Genomic DNA, 3,647 nt, shown 5'->3' on the forward strand with positions numbered 1-3,647 from the left:
GGGTGAAACTGTGCCTGGAAGCAGGCTGCTCTGGCTGGCATTTTATATAGCTTGCTAGTCTTGGCTACTCTGCCTCTGATGGGTCTCCACACTGCCCCAAATTGCTGCAATTAAAGCCTATTGTGATGCCCCTTTATTCTCAGGGCTGCTTCACGGTAAGCCAGTATTTCTAACCAGGTTGAAATAGCTGAGCAGGTATATTCTTGAGCTTTCTATGGGAAGGACATAGACTCAGAGTCAGGGTTGTGTTTACAGGGCGGCTCCTATGCGAGGCTGAGCATCTGCGCAAGATCCTGTCTCGGTAAGTAAGGAAGTAAATGAAATGAATCAATGAATGAAGTAGAGATCAGAAACTCAAATGCCATGCAGAGGTCCCAGTACATGTAAGAGAGAGAGGTGGGAGGGAGATTTGGAGGAGTGAGACCCTGAGAGTGCGCAGTTCCTCCAGCATCCCATCCGGAAGCCTGGCAGGAATGCCAGCCCAGCATTTCTACACCTGCAGGCTTTTCAGGACAATCTGAAAATCTGTTTTTAATTTTTAAAATATTGCTTTGATTTTTTTTTAAGTACTGGGCCAAAACAAATGCTCTGGTCAAGCAGAAACCATCCCCAGGACTAGATTCAACCAGCGCATACCGGTGTACAAGCCACAATTGGGAAATATCTGTAACAAGGCTTGCTCAAGTGCAGCGATTTACAGGAGAGTCCAGTTCACGGCTCTCACTGTGCCAAAACCCCCTCCCCACCCTCAGTGATACCAGCATGAAACCAGGCCAAAGGGGCAGTCATTTTGCTAAGTGTCTTTTACCAACCTTCAGCGATAGAGCTGCTCACCCTGTCCCAGGCCTGGCCTGGTCCTTCTTGGGGATTGGAAGTTGTGCTCTCACTCCTCTTCCAGCTAATTGCTTTAATGGATCCTGAATGTATCTAGGCTACCGCCCCTAACCACTGGGTCATCATTTATTCACATGCCTGAAGTCCCTTAAGCAGCCTCCTGCTGGCCCTCACGCTGTAGGGGATTAATGTAGTCTGGTTGGTGAGTCAAAAAGAAAGATGACATCATTTTCCTGTCAGGCTCAGGATATGTGCTTGTGTCTGCAGGGTGACAGGGAGGAAAACCCAAGATCCTTCCCTTCTAAGGTGGCATGGGCCCCCACCCCCTCCATCGTCTTTCATTCCAATCTGGCTTCTCCCGAGGGAGTTATTAATATGGGACACAGCCTGGCTCCTTCCCTTCTGTCTCCTAGTATAAATCCAACTAATTAATTTACTTTAACAAGAGGAATCATTTTCTATTTCTTTTGATCTTTGTTGTCATTGTTAGAGCCTGGTTTCTCTGACTTCAAAGCCAAACCATGACCGCTTAGGTTATTCCACCTCCAACTTCATCTGGGCTGGGCTCAGCTCTCGAAGACCTCTGCGTTTGCAGTGGCAGATCCTCCGCTCTTCACCAGAGAAAAGGACCCTTTGTGCCAAAAGGTTATCAGATGAGAGAAAGACCTAGAAGAGAAGGTAAAAGGTGAGACTTCACATTCTCCCGGGTCAAATTAGCGGAAGGAAAATGGAAAGGATACCTCATGTGACAGAAGCCAAGCAGCATGAGGAGGTTTACCTGTGTGTTCAAAATCTCCAGTACAATGAGTTGATGGCTGAGTTAAACCAGGATGAACTGGAAGATCTTAATTGTCTTTTCTTTGTTAAAATTAACACACTGCCTTCTGTATGGTAGTGAGTGTTCTAACCAAGTAAACAGAAAGGGAGAAATGGAGACAAAGCAGGTGGGGGGGGGGTTGGTCATCTCAAAGTGACTTTCCTTACAAAGAACTAAAGCAGAGGGGACTTCATGCTGATAACGTCAACCTGTTGGGGAATAGAGTCTCTCTCCCTCCTGACTTCTTAGGAGTTCAGATAAGCAACCTAGTTCTGTCTTGGTTGGGTGGCACCATTTGGTTTGGTCTGTTGGATCAGGTATAGTAAGGAGTTCAGTGCAAACCAATGACTTCCTGCAGGCTTTATGAACTGGTTTACTGAATAACACACAATGGTAGCATACAATTGCCTGGTTTTGGTTTTAATCTTCTGTCTTCTTTCCATGCTTGAATAGAAAGCCCTGCCAGAAATATATCACTTATTGCCAATAAACTGCCTCTCCTCTGCTACATCTGGGGAACCAGAACAGTGTGTTTGTTGCTGCTGCTGTTCTAAGCAATGGTGTCAGCATGTAGAAGCAGAAGGCTGCCTTTTCCAGGAAACCCAGCTCAGAGCCAACAAAGAGAGAGCTGAGCTAGGAGGAAACCAAGTCCGTTGGATGCCTCTCCTGCTTTCCCTGCTTTCATCCATGGCGGAAAGGTGTGTAGGATGATCTTCAGTCCTGCTGGGACTTCCAGATCATTCCTTAAAGAGCCCTTAATTCTTGTCTGGGTGCTGACAGATCCTTTCTTTTCTCTCTCCACCCCCAAGGAGGTGTCAATCTTTCAAAAGCCCCGCCCCCACCACACCTCCCCACCACAAATAAGTGAGAGGAGAGTTCTGGAAAAGCAAGTGCCAGCTTGTCCATTGGTACACTCATCTGGGGAGAGGAGTCGGGAACTGCTAACGGATGTGCCAGCTGCCGTGGAAACCCTGCCAGGCTCAGGCATGGGGCTTTCATGTCAACACTGTAACCCTCACTCTTGGCCTCAAACATGGCATGACTCGGGAGGCGATCCTGGAACTCTGGGTAAAAATGAGCCCCTTCCTTGGGGTAAAGCAGCTGTATGTCACTTTACTTTCTGACTCAACACACAGGCAAGATCCCTCTTTCTCTTGGGGTTGGAGGCTTTTGAAATTCAGTTTTTCATGGTTTAAGGACTAGAAACCATGGTTACTTTTAAAGGGATTCTCCCCCTCTTTCCATTCTCCGCTTCCTCACTGTGAAAAAAAATGCCCAAGGAAAGCAACATAAGGAGGAGAGGGTTTATTTTGCCTCCCAGCTATGAGTGCAGACCAGCATGGCGGAAGGGCTCTACCTGTGGCAGCAGCAGAGCGAAGCAGCTGGCCCTAGGTATCTGTGCACAGGGAGCCGACAGAAACGAATGCTGCCACTCAGCTCCATTTCCTCCTCTTTTTTTCAGCTCAGGACACTAGTCCATGAGATAGCACTGACAAAATTCAGGGTATATCTCCCCCCTTCAGTCAAACTTCCATGGAAATGGACTCTTGGACATGCCCTGAGAGATGGCTCCTGGGTAATTCTAGGTCTAGTTGCATTGACAATGAAGATTAACTGTCGCACCCGCCTCGACCAGCAAGGAAGACGCAATGCTCAGACTCTTCTTTAAGCAGTTTATTCAGAAACCTTGAACAATCTTCTTCTCCCGGGGAGCACCGGGGAGTGCCAACCCACAGTTTAAAAGCCCTTGGGCGGCCAACCCCAGTATGCCACGTGGAACATGCAGATAGGTCCACGTATGTGGAAGCAAGCCTGATATCCAGCCTTAACCAAATACAGGTGTTGTTTATCACAGAGAACACCTGCTGTCGGGCTAGCAGAAGGCAGAAGCCAGCGCCATCTTAAGGGTGCGGCACTTCGCAGCTCTCTGTAATTAACTATCTCCAGTCGGGTCCCTTCTACCATGTCTCCTTTGTAATATCATACACTACCTAGC

At 47.9% G+C, this 3,647-nt stretch overlaps 1 long non-coding RNA gene across 1 annotated transcript; it reads left to right on the forward strand.

The window, feature by feature from the left end:
• The first annotated feature begins 1,327 nt into the window (after positions 1 to 1,327).
• Positions 1,328 to 3,342, forward strand: LOC110340952. Its single transcript, XR_002382803.2, has 3 exons — positions 1,328 to 1,519; positions 2,105 to 2,349; positions 2,461 to 3,342. It is a non-coding gene; the product is annotated as an uncharacterized LOC110340952 (long non-coding RNA).
• Positions 3,343 to 3,647: the final 305 nt, after the last annotated feature.

The sequence above is a fragment of the Mesocricetus auratus genome, unplaced genomic scaffold (assembly GCF_017639785.1).
Source record: "Mesocricetus auratus isolate SY011 unplaced genomic scaffold, BCM_Maur_2.0 Super-Scaffold_100010, whole genome shotgun sequence".
Lineage (NCBI taxonomy): Eukaryota > Metazoa > Chordata > Mammalia > Rodentia > Cricetidae > Mesocricetus > Mesocricetus auratus.